A 21,086-nucleotide genomic window follows, 5' to 3' on the forward strand; every position below is an offset into this window, starting at 1 on the left:
TTGGAGAGATTCAAAGTAGTTCACTGTTACAAGGCTAGTGGTGGAATCCTGGGCAACTCAATGAAGCTGACATTACCACTCGAGGAGCCCCACCTAAAAAACTTGACATCAATTCAGAGTGGAAGCAAGGGCCAAAGTTCCTATGTCTCTCTGAGTAAGAGAGGCAACTTTTGTCAGCAAAATATATCTATGGCAGCTCAACAAAGGATTAGCAACATGCAAAAGAGGTCATTTTTGGCAGCACTCTTCAGAGAGCTCCTGGTAGTACAACTGTTCAAAATATGGTTGAAGAAAGACCCTTCAGTAGTCACAAGAGTCTAGTTAGGGTCCATAAAGTCCATAAAGAACCCAAAGTGGGAAGAAGTGGCAACAAATGGTGTCATTACTGCCTCAGAACACCAGGATGAGCTGAGAGACATTTTCAAGCTGCTCATAAGGGAGTGACTTTCCTTGCTACCACTACAGACCGCTTGGTTGTGAATCAAGAAGAGACGGGGTTACTAGCATATGGTGGGATGATCCATGGCTTCAGAGAAGACTGCATGGCATCCTCTCTCTTTCCATTTAACATATGGGTCTTCACTTTGGTGGTCACATGTGGTGACAACTGATTGCTTAAATGGCCATGTTGAGCTTCAGAGGAGTAGGATAGCATTATTTTTTGTTAACCATTCGCTTTAGCTTTCAAGTCATGTACCTTAAGATCTGTTGTGAGTGACTATGTAAGCCACAGGACAAAATTTAAACACCAAAAACGTATTCCGGGATTCAGTGTGCATTGCTGATCAGGAAGGCAACGTGTCATACGCATACAGGATCCTATCTCTATCTCTCTAAAGGCAAAGATTACTATGGAGGTGCTTCACTAGACCTGTAGGTCCCTTTGCGTTAGGCACAATGGACCTGTGTGAACCATACCATGTCAAACGACGCTATTAAGAAACGTGTGTCAATTAAAGTGTGGGGTGTCATCTTCACCAGCAGAGTGATTCACGTCGACCTGGTTGATTCAATGTGGGCACAAAGATTTTTTTTAGTCTTACCAGCGGTTTGCAGCGATTAGAAGACACCCAATATCTGGTATGACCCAGGAACAAATTTTATTGGCTCCAAATCTGTCAAAGAACTGTATCAGTTCCTGGATTGTCAAGATACAACTAGAATAGAGGAATTCACCCAGCTCACTCACCTCATCGAGTTGAGGCTGCAGAAGTGCCTGTCCGCATCCTCAAAAGGACATTTTAGAGCATAGGCACCATCACAGTCTTGAACTACAAGTTTCAAACAACTCTGCAACTTGCTGCAAACCTTCCAATGAACGTCCAATAGATGCCAAAGTGCAAACTTTACTTTGCAAGTTACCCTTACAAGAGATTAAGAGAGATAAGGCACCAGCTTGTTGGTCCCAACTTATTTGTGAGAAGCAAATGGCACAGCTCCCTTTGAAATGTAACTGGAAATATGGTTTGGTTATGCGTCCAAAATGCAGTGAGGTGCCAAAAATCTAGTCAATGCAAAAAGTAAAGCTAACTACAACACCGAAGTACAGCCAATTTTCTACCTTTGATTGTGACTTGACGGATGCTAAATCATTGTTTAAAGACATAAACCTTATTAAGGCCCTTTGAAATATTAAACATTTTGCTTTTGCCCAGGAAATGTATGATAAGTTGGGTTTAAGAAATACAAGGCCACATAATAGGCGTATGTTAAGGTAAAGAAAAGAATGTATTGATGTGTGAATGCATGAATACATCTGGAAAAATACTAGAGCTTTAACTTATATAATTGTGTGTTCCACTTAAATCTCCTTTGACAACTAAATTTTGACCTAAGATGCTTTGGCTGTACACGTTTTATTTAGATTTGTTTGACTAAAACGATACTGGTTACTAAGTCGAATGACAAATGGTCCAATTTAATTAAAAGGAATTTGGGATATATATATATTTTAATCTAAGGGGTAAGACATATTTTTTTTGATAACGATTTCAAATTTTTACATTTACATTTTTTTTCTCTTTGTTGAGGTCTTTCACATAATTGACTGTGAAATCATTATTTAAGACACCTAATAATAGCAAACCAAGTAATCTAAAGGCTGTTTATTGGTGAAATCCAGTTGAAAACTTCAATATAGAGGTCATCCCTTTCAAGTAGGGAATTGCAAAATGAAAGCCCTCCAGAACTTCACAATGACGTCCAGAAGGATATGGGGTGTCAGCATTTGGCAACATGTCCAGAGGTCATTCCAAACAATTACAATGTTCTTACTCCACAAAAAGTGAAGGGACAAGAGATAAGGGCTGTAATTTGCTGTATTTAAATTTAGCCAGTGGGTTTGATCTCATCTGACTTGGTTGCAGAGTTTTCAAGTTTTTAACCTTCAAGCTAAAGCTTAAAACTTTCCATAGAAAGGTGCAAATTTTGCTTTTGTCTCAGCCTGCATCTGCACACAGTTAAATTAATAATTGCGTAAGTTTAGACTCAAGTTTCTGGTTAATTACAGACATAGTTATTGATTTTTCATGCAAATATGCAGTACTAGTCACATATTTATACTCAGGCTGTCCTTCTCCGTCTGTGTTACTTGACATGGTCATGTGACCACCTTAATCAAGAGAGATACCTAAGCTAAAAGTTGTTGTTGGGCAACAAAACAGATATGACATTTACCTGATTAGAAACATTTTAGTTCTCTGATGTAGGGTTTAATTTAGAGGGGTGAATGTGGCCTTGAATGTACCACTAACCCCAGGACTTTTGAATCTGCTGGTCCAGTGGTCTGCTATCAGATTCCAAAAGACCAAGGGAAACTGTTTACTTTTGCCACAATGCAGAGTTGCCAGTTACTGTCAGGTGTGCTAAACCTGAACGATACAGGTCTAGTGCCCCTTATGGCTACAAGTTGCACAGTGTTTCTTAAAAAAAAAAAAAATGGAATACATCCTTAATTGACTCTGACCTCAGGCATTGTTAAATGTAGGAGATTTAATCTGGCTCACACTTAGAGTGTTGCTCAAGGAAGTGACTCTAAAGCAAGTGAGGTTGAGGCTGTACTGTTTTATTTTATTTTTTTTTCTTGTGAGGTCCAGTTCCTGGGAACTGGGGGCTGAAAGGAAATTTGACCGTACATGATCCGACCAGTGACACTCAAGTTTCTGATTTGAGGTTTCAATTTAAAGCTACAGTGTGTAATTTTCAGCGACATCTAACGTTCAGACTGCAGACCGCAGCAACATGAACATCTCCCCCCCCACCGCTTCTCCCCCCCAACAGTACGGCGAGCGTTACGGGACAAAATGTCTTCCACGACGTCCGCATCACCTACCTTCTCAAGTGATGAGGTTTGTTTACATAGATAATTTTAATACTGCCATCTATTGTTCAGTACCGTCTCAGTTCATCTCTCTCAACTTGCCGTAGTTACTTTCGAGCGTAATGGGCGATCTCGCAATCGCTAGTTTGTTGGCTCTGCGCTGCCGTAGCGCAAAGATGTCTGCCTCCATGGCTGCGAGACCCGCTCCTATGTAATTATAAATAACGAATTCTAAGGCAACGCAAATATTAAGGCTAAGAGGCTGAGCTCGTAGATGATGATAAATAACATAGTTATGTATAATATATTACATTTCTGACTGTATATCCCTGTAATTATTACACACTGTAGCTTTAAGTACAGAGGTCCATTTCACAAAGCAGTTTTAACAAACTCCTATTTGAAGCCCCAACTTTAGATTGATCTAGCCTAATGTCGAGCTAGCTAATTCAATCAACTCAAAGATGAACACGTGTGTAACAAGTATGAAAAGCCATTATCAGTGGAGCACCGATTCAACAAGTCACCATGACAACAGGAAGTGCCTATTTCACCCCACTGGAACCAGAGATCAATGCAGAAAGAAAAGAAAAGAAGAATATTGTTAGTTTAAAACAACGAGTCAAAAGTTTAAAGCTACAGTGTGTAATTTTCAGCGACATCTAGCGGTCAGACTGCAGACTGCAGCAACATGAACGTCTCCCCCCCACCGCTTCTCCCCCCCAACAGTACGGCGAGCGTTACGGGACAAAATGTCTTCCACGACATCCGCATCACCTACCTTCTCAAGTGATGAGGTTTGTTTACATAGATAATTTTACAGATAGTATTTCATTAGTCTGTGTAGGGTATAGATTTCATGTAGACTTAAGATAATAAATATACCCGTTATTTTTTCTACGTCGTTGTGACGTTTTGGTGAGCTGCTTTGCATGGTGATATAAACAGACGAAGTAATTGTAGTCATTAGTTTAACAGTGAGATTGTGTTCGCTGGAAGAATATATATTCCCCGTTTACAGAGTCCAAGTCTTGTTTGTGGCACGGGGGTTACAAGGCAAGAAAGAGGGAAAGGAAGAGGGCAGAGAGGCCGGGGTGAGCGTGCAGCTGGGGCCAGGCGAGAGATGGGAGCCAGCGGGGTGAGAGCAGAGGAGGAAAGGCTTGAAGATCTCCAAAGGAGCCGGAGAGAAGTAACCGAGGTATATATCCAGAAAATTATTTTACAGAAAATTACTGAATCATTACCTGTGAAACGTCAGGGACGTTGCTGAATAAGTATACTGGAGAGTAACAGCATCATCACGCAGCATGTTATTGTTTTAGACAGGTCTGAGCATCCTGTACTCCAAAAACTGCAGTGATATTAGACAATTGTGTGTATAGGATTAATTACCTGTCCAAGAGAAAACTGGCAACTTGAGCGTCACTTTGAAAACCTTTTTCCTCCATCAGTGACTTCCATCGTGTAAATGCCGTGCCAATGTTGATCCGTGTTTTTTGTCGTTTCTTGTCACTCTTGCGTTTATTCTCGTCGTGTTTCCGCTTCTTAGATGACGGGGGTTCGGTGTCCGCCGCTTTTCGTTGTGATACAGAGTAGGCATGATCCTCCATTCGTCTGATGTTTGGCCACACAGTGCCAAACAGTTTGCAAAGTCACTCACGCCTGCCGCCTTGTTTACCTTTCTTGTTACCGAGGCGCAGTATACCTGCTTCTTCTTCTTCTTTGGTTTCAGGCAGACTAAACGCTTCTCAGGCATAATACTGCCATCTACTGTTCAGTACCGTCTCAGTTCATCTCTCTCAACTTGCCGTAGTTATTTTCGAGCGTCATGGGAGATCTCGCAATCGCTAGTTTGTTGCCTCTGCGCTGCCGTAGCGCAAAGATGTCAGCCTCCATGGCTGCGAGACCCGCTCCTATGTAATTATAAATAACGAATTCTAAGGCAACGCAAATGTTATGGTTAAAAGGCTGAGCTCATAGGTGATGATAAATAACATAGTTATGTATAATATATTAAATTTCTGAATTTATATGCCTGTAATTATTACACACTGTAGCTTTAAGAGAAGTCCAGATTTTTAGGAATTTAGACTGCACTTGATCCACTGAAAAGCAGGCTAAATCAAATAAATGAGATGAGCATAAGGTGGGCATTTTGAAGCTCTGTGTCATAAGAGCAAACATCAAAACTAAATGTTAAGAAATTCATACGAAAAAAAAAAAGAAAAAAACATTTATGGGGGGAGAACAGGTTTTCTACAAAAACACCCTTTGCACCTAATGCACTAATCCTTATTTAATGGGTTAAATAAGCTTATCATCATCTAAAGAGGGCCAGAGAAAGTGGGTTTTATGAGAACAAAATATAATGTTTTTTTTCTTTCTTTCTTTCTTTTTTAGTTAAAACTTCTATTTGCATACATAGATGGGCCTCCAATGAGTGCCAAAAGGGGGGCGTGAGCCTTCGGTGGGACCCTGAGTCAATTCTTGCAAAAACAACCCCTGGCTCAGACTAAGTTATTAAAGGTAAACAAATATAAACAACGATTAGCCTACTGATCTGGGTAATACCAACTAATGGCTAGGCTTAAATCCGAAGTTTTACGAGATCAAAACATTAAATGTAAAAAAAAACAAAAAAAAAAACAACATCACTGCGTCGACTGAGATCCTGCAATTAAAATGATCAGAGGAGCCAGCATCGCGCGTGAAGCAGAAAGATCACTGAAAATGGACCGTATCGAGTATATGAACAAAAAGTCATTTTTTATTTTCTTATTATCTTAAATATTGTTTAATTTTTAACAAAGAAATTCAATCATTCGCATAATATAGAAAGATTCACATGGCCTCTTTAAAAGTCTGTTTATGATGGTGTTTATACCTTTCTTCAGTCCCAACAGTTGCATATAGGTCTCCCCGCAAGTCTTTGTGTCAAATAACAGTTGATTTTGAAATAACAGTTTTTTTCCATGTATTTTCTATTTTAAAAGGATTAATCCTTCACCTTTATTGTTTCCAGTTCCAGTGTGCACAATAATTTGCACATTGGAATGGATAGACTTTTGGCAGGGAAAAATGCAGCAGCCCAAGCGGATTAATACAGTTTATAGCAGAGAGAGAAAAACATTGTCTCGTGAAAAAAAAAAAGTGCCAAAGACAAGTATTAAACTTACCCGTTTGGTTGATGGGAATTCCCATTACATTGTACTGCAGGTGTCTGTGCGCAGCGCCTTCTCCAGCACTGGACCCCTGATCCACTCCAGCGCTCTCCAGGACAGCCGGTTGTCAGCCCAAAACGTGACCAGAATATTTCTTCTCCGTTTTGTCATAAATATTACAGCGGGAGGGGGGGAAACCCTCCGCGCCTGCAGATGCAGACCGCTGCAGCCGCAACAGTGCGCCGTCCGCTTACAAATCCACAAACTTAACCTGTTTCCGACGGTCTTTTCTAACAAGGCGCGTTAACACCTGTCCTCTTCTAAGCCGTGGACTTAAACAGCATCCCAAACGCGGACCGGTCAAAGACATGATGGTGCGCTAACGGCACGCTTGAGCGCAGTTGCTCCATCCCAGCGACCAATAAGGTGATCTGCAAGCGGAGGGGAGGGGAAGCAGGGAGGATAGAGAGAATGGGAGATAGAGAGGCAAAAGGAGTGGTGGTGGTGGTGGGGGTTGGTGGCGTGCATGGGTAGCTTTTCACAAGGACGACCTGAAATTCCTCAAGGGGGAACATTCGTCTTGTAATTCAGCAAGATTTCCCAAATGCGCCTCCTTCCGTCTCGCCCCTAAAACGCATTACGCACACTTGCTTGATCTACCTCGGAGGAAGACATGATTGGATAGAGGCTGGATATGATGATCTGCACCTCACCACTTTGGAGGAGACTTTAAGACCTATTTCATCTTTGCTGCAACATGTAGGGCTTCCTGTGGCCCTTAAATGAACAGATTCACAGGTCCATGCTTATGGCCTAAATACAGCATCATTCACTCTGTCAGAAGCTGTGTCAAGGTCACTGGTTGTTGAATTTCTGACCTTGTACCACAATAAATAAACACGTCCCTGTCAGAGCCACTCAGGCTTGGAGACTTGGATGTCCAGATGAATGTGTGAGATAATATGAGAGAGGGTCAAATCTAAGCTGCCTGATGAGAAAAGGAGCCCCAAACTTCCAAAATCAACATCCAGAATGAATGAATGAATAAAATAAAATAAGATTAAGCAGAAAACAAAAGAAGCCCAGAGACTGTAAATAACTGTCTTGTTTTTATTAAATGGTGAAAATAGCTGCTGTAGACAATTTTTTCCAAAAAGACTTTTCACTGCAACGGAAATACTTGTGTTTGATCTTTAACTCTCACGAGCCATGCCAAATTAATAATAATGATAATAATTGAACATCATTGATCTCAAAATTCACTTCTGCATCTTAACCCATCCCCTGGGAAGCAGGGGGCAATGTGGGGTCAAGGGTTTTTAATCAGGAACCAAGAGTGCTGGCTGGGGATTGTACCGGGTAGCTACTGCTCTAACCCACTAGACACTTAGACACTTAGACAGCAATCATTTAATGGCTCCACAAATAAACTAAATGAAACTAAATACACACCAATTGCCGAATCTGAATTTTTATTCTATAAAAATATATTGTCATTATGTCAATCATGGTTTAAAACAAGGGGCCCTTGGACCTAGAATACAAATTAAAGGATGGTTATAATTATTCCATCACAGAAAATAGATGCCGGTTGATGCTTTTTTAGACATTTCTTTTATTGCAGTATGATTAGAATAAAATGCAGCAATAGTTGTCCCTTTTATTGTTTAGTTTAGTGCATCCTACTAGAATTCTATATTGTGATTGCTGTGATTTATGATAATTATAAAAAGTGATGTGATAATCACCTCAGCTTTCCTCAGTTCCGCTTTTGCAAGACTCCTTTGAGTCGTCATACAACAGTCCAACTTTTATCCTAATTTTACTCCTTTATTTACCGTTCTCAGTATGTATACCGTGTAAAACCTGAACATTTACTTTCCAAAAAACTTGCCTCCTGTTGGCCTGGGTTTGGGCACTGGCAGACCCCAGAAAACAACAGTTGCAATATTCAGTGACTCATCTTATATTTAAAACTGTAACTGGAACCTAGCAAGGTTTAAGAACAGTAAATTCCAAGGTACTCTAGATAAAAAAATAAAAAAAATTGTCAGACTCTAGCTCTATGTGTTGAGTCAGATATGTCATCCAGGCACTATCTGTATACAGGAAATGTTGCAAACAGATTTTTTTGCTCAAACATTACAGCTGGAATAAAAAAAAGCAAAACTTTTGAATTAAATGTTATCACTTAAACATGCTTATGCATGTTTGAAACATTAAATTCTCACAAGACTTAATTCCTTTTCTCATCAAACAAACCCACCGGTTGGGCAACATTTAAAGGCTTTTCTGCATAGATATTTGTCACTGTCATGGGGAAATGGAAAGAAGAGACTGTAGCACCCAAGGGGTCATTGATGAGCAAGTTAAGTGCGACACAATCACAGAACTAATGCATACCATGTAATACATATGACGTGTTTTGTTTTTTTGTTCTGCGGAGGTGTTTAAAAGCATAAACAACCTGCTAAAAGGCCATTGTTTGTGTAAAATCTAGCTGAAATTCTCTACTAGAATAACATTTTATTGGTGTACTTTGCAAATCGTATCCAGTTTTTCATTTTGGTCCTTGATGAGAGTCCATCAGCAGTCTTTTTCTTTTATCATATACTGAAAACCTTCACTGCATGAAAAGTGAGATTTTCGTCCCCGTAAACCCTGTCGTAACACAAATTGTCGGAAACGGACTCTGACGTATGTGGAGAGCGATCAGCTGTACTAATGGCCCTAATTAGCATATGAATGCAGTAAACCTGCGCGGCTGGCCAGGTCTGGCTTGAATAACCTGCTCAGTATTGGCTGAAACCACTATTCTCAAACAAGTAAAATCGCTCGTGATTGGCAGCAAAACCAAACGTGGCCACGCCAGGCTTTAATTTTCTTACTGAGTATTGGACGGAACCACTTCTTTTTAAACAAGTAAAGTCGCTCGTGATTGGTTGGCATATATATATATTTACATATAAATTTACATATATATATATATATATATATATATATATATATATATATATATATATATATATATATATATATATATATATATATATATATATATATATATTTATGAATATATATTTATTCATTCCTATATTTATTCATTCATATATTTATTCATTCATATATTTATTTATTCATATATTTATTAATTCATATGCTGTGTATTTATGTTATCCTACACTACTACACAATTATTATGCTACCATCAAGGACATGAATGAATTTATACAGGAAATGAACATTTGCCAGGAAGCTGTTTATGCAAAGAAAGAGCTTTATTAAAACACACACAACTATATACAACGCGTATCCAAACACATGCGTATCTAAAAATTACAACTCCATGAACGGTCCGTTTGCTTCCTCGGGGTTGGAGGTTACTGGCAGCATTCCCTCCGAAGCAGGTCCGATGTGCAGACACCTACTGTGCGTGGCCCTGTACTTTGGCATCGCTTCTAACCGGGACTGCAGCTTAACACAGAGTTCAGTGAGATCCGGCCTACGAAATGGCGGCGACCGTACAATCCATCCAGAGACACCGCCAACGACGCCATCTTCTTCGTCGGACATAAGGCCGACGGTGGCGGACTTCCAGAGTTCCACTTCCTCATCTGCTAGCACACTCTGCCTCGCTTTCAGCAGCTGAAAAAAAACAATGAATCAGCGCACTGCGTATGGACACAACACATCTATTAATGCACCTGAAAAATAGTAACCAAATAAAGTCTTACCCTCTTTCTTCTGGCCCGACTCCGAGGAGCCTCCGCACGCAACGTGCTGGCTGGCTGCGTATATCTGAAGCTCCTGCGTACCGTTTGAAAATACGTCTTACAGGCAGCTGGAAAACAATTAAATGAGAGTGGTATGAATAAAAAAATCAAACGCAAGTCACAGTAACAAGGAAGGAGAAAACATTAAAACAAGTCACTTACACACAATGTCGTCTTTATCAACATCGTACAAATCTGGACTTGCTGATATGGCTCCGAGCAAATAGGAGGTCTGTGAAAACAAAATGTACAGCTATGATCGGTATCCATCCGTATCCATTGCCTTTTACCGCAGAATGAAAGCATATTCTTTAAATCTTGCCCTTGCTCCGGTTCATAGCGCCTACAATTAGTCTCTGAGTTGTGAAGACGGCGTACTGCTTCCTGTGAATCACAAAAAATACACTTTAATAAAGCTTGTTCTTGCAAGGCTGTTATTAGCCCTAGCTTGTAGCTTTAGGCTAGGCTGCTATTAGCCGTAGCTTAGGCTAGGCTGCTTTTAGTCTAGCAGGCAGTAATCGAACATATATTTACCGCTAGCATCTCTTCTTTGAGTTCCTCTTGTTCGATGCAGAGTCGCCATCGCGTCCAAGAGGAGTTTTACCCCGAAATCCCCCATACTCAGCTCCAGACCGCCTGCACAAAGCAAAGCATACATCCTCCACTGTGGCTGCAGACCCCTCCGCTCTGAGTTTCTTGGAGATCGTAAAGAGAATGCGTCAGATGAACCAGGGTTTCCGCGGATCAATAAAAATAATTAAAAAATCATTCTTTTTTTTTTTTAATCAAGGCCTTAATTGGCACTAAAATTATTTAAATATGTTAATCGAAGTATTTATAATTCTTTAATAAAAAATGCTTATAAAAACAATTTCGTCAGGCGGAGAAAAAGCTAGAGGATATATATATACGTATATGTGTGTGTGTGTGTGTGTTTACATACATACAGGAGTCATGGAACTCTGCTTACAGCTCCTTCATATTTCATGTACACTAATAACTTGTGTACATGGTTCTTGTTGATGGCATTAAAATCATTTCAAATAGCATTGAAATAGCATTAAATTAGAGTCACTCATTCCTGTATGAACCCTGTGAGCGCTTAATTTAATATGACATATTAAAAAAATCCCACCATCATCCAGCATATGTTCAGTTTCTGCCCAAATATATATATATATATTTTTGTAGATTTTTGTAACGGGGATAAGGATAATTCAAAACTGCTTTTTTTTAATGAACTTGTTCACTGCTCCCAAACTCAGCATCTCTTTTCATTCCTGTAATAAGAAGTTTCTTTTGAATGGATTTGATTAAAGTTTAAGTCCCTCGGTATAAAATAAATATTTTGATGGAGATGAGAAATCTGCTTCCTCGTTGGTGAATAACCAATAGTTTGGATCCAATCATTTAAATAAACTGTGTTATTTTTTTTTTTTAATATATAAGAATTGTGCTATAATTTCTAGTCACCGATCTGTTGCTGCTATATTTTAATTTGACGAACCGGAATTTGTCGATGTTCTTTTTCCTGTTTGGTGCGATTGCAATTGCGGATCTTGACCTGGCCGGACCTTATGATCACAGTGTACCAATCTTCTGATGGCTACTTCCAACAGGATAATGCGCCATGTTATAAAGTGAATCATCTCAGACTCATTTCTTGAAACTTTTCCACTTAAGTAATTGTGAATTGAGCATATTGACAGACAACATTTTATTTTTTTATCTTAAATGCAATTTTTTTTTTTTTTATAATTACTGCTCTAAATGTATTGCTCTGTCAGCTAAAGATCTGTTTTGGTCTCTATACTTTAATTAAATAAATCAATTCAAGCTAAAATGTAAGAGGCTATACTGTGCCTGATCTCTTTGTATCAGAGATTTTCTTACCTTTTAGAAAAATGTCACTTGGTGTAAAACCCCCCCTGCAACCCTGATTTGCATTTGTATAGCTCACAGCATGTTCATTTACATGTTAATGCCTCCCCTAGAATTCCATGGGGGGGAAGCATGGGGGGAACACTGCCTAAGAAAGTCCACGTCAATTTCTGACAATTTACAGGAGTTTTCGGCGAAGCCTGCAAATTGTCGTAAACTGCCGCTAACCTGAAGTTCCACGACAATCTACAGTGCCGCATATTGACAAAAATCCCACTTTTCATGCAGTGCTTCCAACTGTATTCTACAAATGCTTTCCAGATCTATTGGATGGTGAAGTCACATTGTTCATCATTTACCTCCACAGTTCCTGTTTCTTTTTATACTATACTCAGGCAATTCTTTAAAAATTTTCCTTGTATAAAGTAGTTTTAAGTTATGCTTAAAGTGACTGCAATGCTTAAATATAATTTTCCAAATACTAATATGAAAAATAATATACTTCTCCAAATATTTAAGAAACACAGAAAGCAGAGGTAGCCAATTAAAAATCAGCAGGGTCCGAATAAATAAAATCATCAACCAGTAAAGGTCTGGAGACATTTTTAATTATAATCTGTTACTTTAAACAGAATTTACACTAAAATTAAATGAGGTTTTTATGCATCTGTGTTATACATTGAATTTTTAATAAAAAACAGGGTTCCCGCGGGTCCTTAAAAAGTCTTAAAAGGCATTGAATTCATCAAAATAAAACTAAGGCCTTAATTGATATTAAAATGTCTTAAATCAGTCTTTTGTAGGTCTTAATTTTTTAAAACATCATAAATAGGATTATTTTCTATTATGATTTATTTTTGTTATCTAAATAAAACATTAAAATTTACTTTTTAATTTAAAAAAATAATGGCTTGCAATTATTGGTTCCGTCCCGATAGCGGAACCAATAAAAGCATTGAAGGTTTTTCTTGTGTTTCTTGTGAATTTGGTCTTAAATTTTTATTTCATGTGGCATTAAAAAGTCTTAAAAAGTCTTAAATTTAACTTGCCTTATGCTGTAGGAACCCTGAAAAAAGTAAAAAAAATAAATAAATAAAAATAAAAAAAAAGAGAGAAAGAAACACATTTTTTCCATTTTAAAATTTAAAGTGTTTTCTGAAATAGATAACAGCAATTCTTCAGTTTGGTATATAGACAATTTCCTGATTCACATATTTTATAAAACACTGGAACTGACTGTTTGTTATTTTTTCTTTCTTTTTTATGGCTTAATGAGAGAAGTGGGGCTTTAGGCTGACCTGCTAGGCTTAACACCTTGGTTTGAATGGCAACAAAGCCATTCTCAAGCACATACTTTATCAAGGTGCTCATTTTGAGCCTGGATCGATATTTGGGGAATCCTACTTTAAAGCAATAGGTTGAGCCAAACATACTCAAAATGTGCAATGTTATCTTTGAGCACGCCACTTCACTTTCCTTTCACCAGTTCACCGCGGTTCTTCCAACCGTCCAGACTTTCTCTGCTTTCTGTTTCTCATCACCTTCTTTTTTCCGATTGCTTGGCTTGCCAAAGGTTTGCCTGCTGTGTCTAAAAGTTGCCAGCAGCAGTGACCCAGACTGACAGCTCATTGGTTAATTTGTATCATGTGTAGCCTGGACCCGACGCTCCGGAGGGCTTTACCATGTTAACAGGAGAAGCGGCACAAGTGAAGTTAGACACTGTCGTCGGACAACATGCTGTAATTTATAAATGTTCTAAATCAGTGACCTCTGACCTAGAGGTTTCTTAAGTGGAAAGGAGTTGCCACTGGAGGACAGTATTGAGGCAGGAGAGGCATGCAAGAACGATTCGGTAGTTGAAGACGTTTTGATTTTGACGACACACAGCTGATCCAACTGTTTTATTTAAACAGAGCGGGTACAGTTTGTGTTACGTACTTAATATTGGACGTACTGTAATCTCACAAGTTACCACCTACAGCAGAGCTTCATTTTGGTATTGAAAGCTGTTTTAATGCATTTTCATTATAGTTTCTCACTAAATAAAAATACTGGATCACCTAAACGCGACCACAAGATTATCTTGTGAACATGCATTATTAAATCGTGGATATGTGATAACCATTTTGGATTCTTCTTTTTAATAGTCCTGCATATGACTAGCAAAACATCCCCAATCGCTCTGCTTCTAAAGTTAATACACATAAATGAGCTGCATTATTAAAAAGGATAAAAATGTCAATTCCCCACGCTGTGCAAATGACCAAAAGACGTTGTAAGTATAATTTTTGTGACATACATAAACTGGTCTGGAAAAAACTAGAGAATAAGAACTTTTTTTTTGTTATTGTTTAATTTGTCACAACCAGGAAGTCGACAAACTGTAGTTAAAAGCCATTATCTGGATCCATTGCCAGTGTTTATGCAAATTAAAAAGTGACATCACATTTCACCTATTTTAGCTTAATTTATTGGCTTTCTGTTAAATCCAGAATAGAATTCAAAATACTTTTCTCACGTATAAAGCTCAAAATAATCATACTCAATCTTGAATCAAAAATCTGATTGTTCCGTATGTTTCTAACAAGTTTTAAAAGTAGAATGGGAGGCTTGTCTTTTAGCTCTCAGTATATATGTATCTTCCATGTAACCATGTACCAGTTTTATTCCTTGAACCAGACCCTCTGTCCAGGCTTAAAACCTTCCTTTTGATAAAGCATAGATTTAAAGTGTCTCAGGTTATCTTTAGCTTTTTCATTACTTATGTTGCCATAGGCTTAGGTTGTTGGAGGACATAAAGACAATATTTTATCACCCCCTTTATTCTATTTCTATTCTTCAATTCTGCGTTATCTGTTAGTTAAACTCCAAACTTTATATCCCTTCTTTTTTCTGTATTAGTGGCTTCCTGTTGTCTGGTCCTGTTTCGCCTTGACAATATCCTGGAGGCAAATCTCAGCTAAGCTGCTGTCATTAACAACAATGATTATAGATGACTGAGGGGGTTTTTCAGTGTTTAGGCCTGTTTCTCCACTAGACATAGCTATGGGCTCAGCTTTCACAATGACTAACTGTATGTGCTTTCTTTAATCCCTTTTAACATCAAAACCAACTCATAGCTTATTTGCTTAACTACTTCTTTCCTAGACAGATATACAGGTGCTGGTCATAAAATTAGAATATCATGAAAAAGTAGATTGATTTCAGTAATTCCATTTAAAAAGTGAAACTTGTATATTATATTCATACATTACATACAAACTCATATATTTCAGATGTTTATTTTGTTTAATTTTGATGATTACAAATGACAACAAATGAAAATCTCAAATTCATCATATCAGAAAATTAGAATATTGTGAAAAGGTTCAAAATTGATGGCCCCTGGTGCCACACTCTAATCAGCTAATTAACTCAAACCACCTGCAAAAGCCTTTAAATGGTCTTTCAGTCTAGTTCTATAGGCTACACAATCATGGGGAAGACTGCTGACTTGACAGTTGTCCAAAAGACGACCATCGACACCTTGCACAAGGAGGGCAAGACACAAAAGGTCATCGCTAAAGAGGCTGGCTGTTCACAGAGCTCAGTGTCCAAGCACATTAATAGAGAGGCGAAGGGAAGGAAAAGATGTGGTCGAAAAAAGTGTACAAGCAAGAGAGATAACCGCACCCTGGAGAGGATTGTGAAACAAAACCCATTCAAAAATGTGGGGGAGATTCACAAAGAGTGGACTGCAGCTGGAGTGAGTGCTTCAAGAACCACCACACACAGACGTATGAAAGACATGGGTTTCTGCTGTCGCATTCCTTGTGTCAAGCCACTCTTGAACCACAGACAGCGTCAGAAGCGTCTTGCCTGGGCTAAAGAGAAACAGGACTGGACTGCTGGTGAGTGGTCCAAAGTCATGTTCTCTGATGAAAGTAAATTTTGCATTTCCTTTGGAAATCAAGGTCCCAGAGTCTGGAGGAAAAGAAGAGAGGCACTTCATCCACGTTGCTTGAAGTCCAGTGTAAAGTTTCCACAGTCAGTGATGGTTTGGGGTGCCATGTCATCTGCTGGTGTTGGTCCATTGTGTTTTCTGAGGTCCAGGGTCAACGCAGCCACATACCAGGAAGTTTTAGAGCACTTCATGCTTCCTGCAGCTGACCAACTTTTTGGAGATGCAGATTTCATTTTCCAACAGGACTTGGCACCTGCACACAGTGCCAAAGCTACCAGTACCTGGTTGAAGGACCATGGTATCCCTGTTCTTAATTGGCCAGCAAACTCTCCTGACCTTAACCCCATAGAAAATCTATGGGGTATTGTGAAGAAGAAGATGCAATACACCAGACCCAACAATTCAGAAGAGCTAAAAGCCACTATTAGAGCAACCTGGGCTATCATAACACCTGAGCAGTGCCACAGACTGATCGACTCCATGCCACGCCGCATTGCTGCAGTAATACAGGCCAAAGGAGGCCCAACTAAATACTGAGTGCTGTACATGCTCATACTTTTCATGTTCATACTTTTCAGTTGGCCAACATTTCTATAAATCCTTTGTTTTTATTGGTCTTCAGTAATATTCTAATTTTCTGATATGATGAATTTGAGATTTTCATTTGTTGTCATTTGTAATCATCAAAATTAAACAAAATAAACATCTGAAATATATGAGTTTGTATGTAATGTATGAATATAATATACAAGTTTCACTTTTTAAATGGAATTACTGAAATCAATCTACTTTTTCATGATATTCTAATTTTATGACCAGCACCTGTAAATATTATCTTTCAATATTATCTTTCTAACATTTATGGATCAGCACTTCTATGCTTCTTTTGAGTGTCGGCTTCTGTCTCCTTGAACCTTTCTTCTGCTGGGCGATTCTTCCATCTAAAAGGGAGTTCTTCCATCTCGACTGCTGCTGTATCAGAGTTCAGTGTGAGGGATTGTTCTAGACTCAAAGACACAATGCAAGAAAATATCTTCTGACTCCACTTGCTCTACCAAGAAAAGCATATCCTGTATCCATATCCATGTATATTAATGACTCAATGCAATCTGCTATGTTTCCTTATGTGGAAAACTTTCAACCAAACTGATTGTATGAGGATGTGTTGTGAATTGGCACAATAAAAATCAGTTGTATCGCACTGAAATTGAATTGAATCCAAAGTATAACATAATTCTTGACAAAGTTGTAGTTTGTTCTTAGTCTGTCCCTGATAGAGTTTTCTATTAAAAAATCTGTAAAGGTGCTCTTATCCTCTAACCCCTGGTCCTGCACCAATCTGATTTATTGACCATATACAATGCTTCCTGCTGGTGTTAGCCATAGTCAAACTAAGCACTGGTTCTGGATACTGTACCAGGAGCTGGATACTCCAGCTTTTGGGCCAGTGGTAATTATTCACTACGCTAAACATCCACATGTTAAACATACAGACACATGCCCTTGATCTCATCTTAGGCTCTGTTTAAAGGTTTATTAACTTATTCCTTCCACGTCTTATCCCCTACTGACCCTCCTTATGGCCAGCTTCTTTATTAACAATATGCTCCCCACTGTCCACATCTCTTCTGTCACTGCATCACACACTTCACAGGACAACTAGGGCACCCTAGTCATGGCCCATGGACTGCATATTTTAGCTTTTTTTTATCCAGCAAACACTACAGCGTTATTTTGCCCTTGCTACAGATCTAAATCTCTTGTGAAAACAGTCACATACAAGTGCAAAGCTAGCCTGTGATCAGGAGCATCTGCCAAACACCCACGTGCCATATGCCTGTGTCTCTAAGCCAAGGAGGGAGGGAAAAAAAGCAGAAACACATAAAAACATACAGACATAACACTAAAAGGAAATTGATAAAACAGGACTACCAAAATGTGCACATACGTATGCACATGTTTCTTAGTCTGGTGAGAACAAATAAGTTCAGCTAAACCACACAAGTAAACACTGCAGTGTGCTAAGATATCCTCCAGTGTGGATCTAGAATACTTCTCATTAAAAAAATAAATCTTTTTGCATGTTTTCTAGATTCAATAGTTTTGTTTCATACACTTTCCCCAGAGATTGGACATAAACTTGAAGTTTATAACAGTAGGTAAGCGAGGAGCAGCTTAACCTCAGGAGTTTCTGTCAAGAAAATACACAGCATATGACTCTCAACAGAGTGACATATCTGTCCCTCCTCTGTGCAGGATCTCACAACTTGGGGTTGTAAATGTCACAACAGAGTAAAAAGAAAGCCTTTGCTCTTTTGATTTTAAAAGCTGATATCAAACTATGACATTTTTCTGTGATGTGCTTCCACAAAGAAGAGTTTTCTACAAAAAGACATTGCAACTGCCCTGGAAACATCTCAACCTGTCAACGTTTCACTGCTTATTCTCAAGAAAAGCTGAAAAATCTTTTAACCAACCACATACAATCCTTTATTAAAAATAAAAAAAAAACTAAGTAACTTTTCCACCTTTAGAAAATATTTTGTAACTTTTGTTGGCAGAGATGAGTTTTGATGATTTAATGAAGAGTCAAAGGGTAACTGAGGCAAAAAAAAAAAAAAAAAAAAGCAAAAATACTGAAAACCAAACAAAAACCAATCATAGAAAATGCTTGAGGAAAGCTAGAGATGAGAAAGTGATGAAACAACAAGAAACCAGCCCTGAGTGAAGGCTCTGCTGCTCTTTAAAGCCCAGCAATCTGACCTGACTGATGAGCTCCAACTGTGTAGATTACCCAGATTCTCCACAAAGATCTTCTTTGGAAGAAATGTATAACTCACACACACACACACACACACACACACACACACACACACACACACACACACACACACACACACACACACACACACACACACACACACACGGGAACCCTGACAACATCAACTTACAACTAGTTTAATGACAACTCTGTCATAATCATAGTCACTTTCACCATGAGGAGGTTGGCACCAACCCAAAACTACTGCAATTGGGGAGACTGCTTAACAGCATAGGTTATTTCCCCCTTTCCTCATTTATTATAAACACGGAAATTGATGTGACTAAATTTCCCTAAGACTATGGCTGTTTCTCAATTCACAAGAGCACAAATATGGACTCGTGTTTGCACTAAGTAGAGGTATGTTCTTGACAAGAACACAGGAAAGTATGGACTCAGGGAGAACGGGAGCACGCAGAAAAAATCTGTGTCCATTGGAACAGAAACGCACTTGTGACATCACCACACGAAAAGCTCATCTGGACCTGCATTTAACCTCCTGTTATTAATAGTCTCTAGATAATGAATTATTATTTTATTTATCTAATGGGGGAATTATGATTAAAGCAATCATATAAACACAAATCAATAAACTGTTTTGCCTAATGAAACAAAAAATCGCCATCAGAGCCACTGGGACTTCACACACAGCCATGCCAAGAGAGGGCTGCTGCAGAGAGGCTAACATTAGCTGTGGCTGTCGTTAGCCTCGGAGGTCCGCTGGTTAACATGGTCCTCTCAACATCAGAACTTTCTTTTTTTAAATGACGCATTAAATCAGGAAAGAGCAATTTAGAGAAGCTTATAAGTATATAATTTTCTAACCTCAAATTATCTTAAAATTGTCATGATCGGCAGGATTTCTAACCCAGATGCAGAACACACACACAGAGGCAGAGGAAAAGTCCAAAGGTTTATTGAGTTCTGAACAGGGATCTTCCTGGAAAGCAGAGAGGACAAAACAGGTTAGGTGCAGGTTTAGGTTCCAGGGAGGTCAGGGAGTCAGACAGGCAGGCTGGCTCGGGCTTGCTAACCACAACAGGGTCAAAACAATCCGGCATAGAGTGAAGTTCCCCTCCAGCTTATATAGGGAAACTCTTAATGAGCTAATGGGGAACAGCTGCCACGACTGAGCACAAGCTCCCAGGAAGGATCTATGGCGCCCTCTGGTGGGCAAGCCTCTGGATCCTGACAAAAATGTTCTTTTGTAGAAGGGCAACAGAAAAGTTACCTTTTAATTAAATACTCTGAGCTCTTTGAGCGCTATGCTGGAAGCTGCTGTGGCCACTGTGCATGCTGGGAGAGCTGTCAGTCTGGAGAACGCACAAGTCTGCTATGATGGATGCTTAGTAAAGAGAGAGACAAGAACAACATCTGGAGAGTTTTGTCTGCTCTTGTGAATTGGAAAAGTGCTGGGGCTGATTACGTTTCACGAGCACATGATCACATGAGAATGCAGAAGTATGAACATCGAGAAACGGCCTCCGTATTTGTGCAAATTGTACAGAGCAAAGCTGCACCTTCCTGCGGGGATCAATACGTGTGTTCACTGTGAAATTTTCAAACATAAAATTATATTTATCTGTTTCAAGGCTCTAAACTTGTCAGCACATCAGTAGCTGATGACTCGGTTTGAATGAGGGTGGAGTGCCGGCAGCGGTGCAGAAAAAACACTAAAAAAGCAAAGTTAAACATTCCTTATTTTCAACATTTTTTACCACTCTATGGTTTTTACAACGCTGGTCTTCATGGGAAATGCTGTCTTCCTCCCTACAAAACAATACAGATTTTGTCCACTGGGGGGATTCAAAATCGACCATTACTGAAATTTCTTTAGTACTGCTTTAAGAGTTGTTTATATGTTAGACAATTAAATGAATGTTTGGCTTTAAATGTTTTTTAGATCCATTTAACTGAACTGTGGTCTGAAAGAAAAGACATAATTAAAATGAATAATAAAAAAAAAACATTAATCCAAGTGAAAGCCAAAAACAAAACCCTCAAAATCGTGACAAGTAATTTTTATTCTAGAACATAAGTCCTGCAAACCCTGCTTTTTTACCTGGGGTTGCAGATTGCCTGGGGCAGAGAGAGGAGCAGCAAACCCCTCTGAACAGACAGAACAAATCAGCATCAGCAGCCACAGATATGACAGTCAGAAAAGGAGGAGCTGTGGTGGAGGGAAGGG

The 21,086-nt window shown here is 39.0% G+C and overlaps 1 protein-coding gene across 1 annotated transcript in view; it reads right to left on the reverse strand.

The window, feature by feature from the left end:
- The window catches only part of LOC119776697 (G-protein coupled receptor 22), a 38,684-nt gene extending 31,553 nt beyond the window's left edge, over positions 1-7,131 (reverse strand). The window contains exon 1 of the mRNA XM_038275274.1: positions 6,496-7,131. The gene's annotated coding sequence lies outside the window, so the exon portion shown is untranslated. The remainder of the gene's footprint in view (positions 1-6,495) is intronic.
- Between the last annotated feature and the right edge of the window lie 13,955 nt (positions 7,132-21,086).

This window comes from Cyprinodon tularosa, unplaced genomic scaffold (genome assembly GCF_016077235.1).
Source record: "Cyprinodon tularosa strain WSP-4 unplaced genomic scaffold, ASM1607723v1 ctg95, whole genome shotgun sequence".
Taxonomy (NCBI): domain Eukaryota; kingdom Metazoa; phylum Chordata; class Actinopteri; order Cyprinodontiformes; family Cyprinodontidae; genus Cyprinodon; species Cyprinodon tularosa.